We start from the raw sequence: 709 nt of genomic DNA on the forward strand, positions 1-709 counted from the left end.
ATTTATTTAGTACTGACTTGGTAAATGTAAATTACCTATGTAATTGTAATGAGATTTTATTTTCTTTCATCTTAATTGAAACAAGCACATATACCATCTGGTTTCCAGGGTCGTTTTCATTTTGCATTCTTTAATTTTGGCTCTACGACATGACTCGGTTTCAGTGATCCCGTGTACTCTGTATAACCCAATGAGGTTGACAGAGGTAAGGGGTTTTGAAACAGCAGGAATGGAAGCAGGTTGGTAAACTGAGCAATATTGGTGGTGGCAGATTAATACACTAACACCAAATGTGTCAGTGCCCACTGTGCCAAGACAAAGATTTGTACACACTAGTCACGTTTTGTGAATGTTGTATCCAAATATGTAATCTAGAGTAATTGGACAGGCTCAATACAAAACCTCTCACAATCCCTCCCTCCTCTTTCTCTTTCTCTCACTCTCTCTCTTCTTTCTTTCTCTCTCCCAGCAATGCAATAGGACGACCAAATCCCTCTCTCTCCGTTCTCTCTCGCTCGATCTGCTTCTCCCTTGCTATTGGTGAGTTGTACCTTTTTCTCTTTACACCATTGGACGAGTCAAAATCTCCTCCGCTCCCTCTCTGTCACGATGCCGCCCATGATAAGCACTGAGCCGGGGGTCTGTCCAATCATTGTCGGAGCCATCAATCAGGGCTGACAGGCCCAGACGACATGAAAAGGAGCGGCGG

This window comes from Salvelinus sp. IW2-2015, linkage group LG20 (genome assembly GCF_002910315.2).
Source record: "Salvelinus sp. IW2-2015 linkage group LG20, ASM291031v2, whole genome shotgun sequence".
Classification (NCBI taxonomy): Eukaryota; Metazoa; Chordata; class Actinopteri; order Salmoniformes; family Salmonidae; genus Salvelinus; species Salvelinus sp. IW2-2015.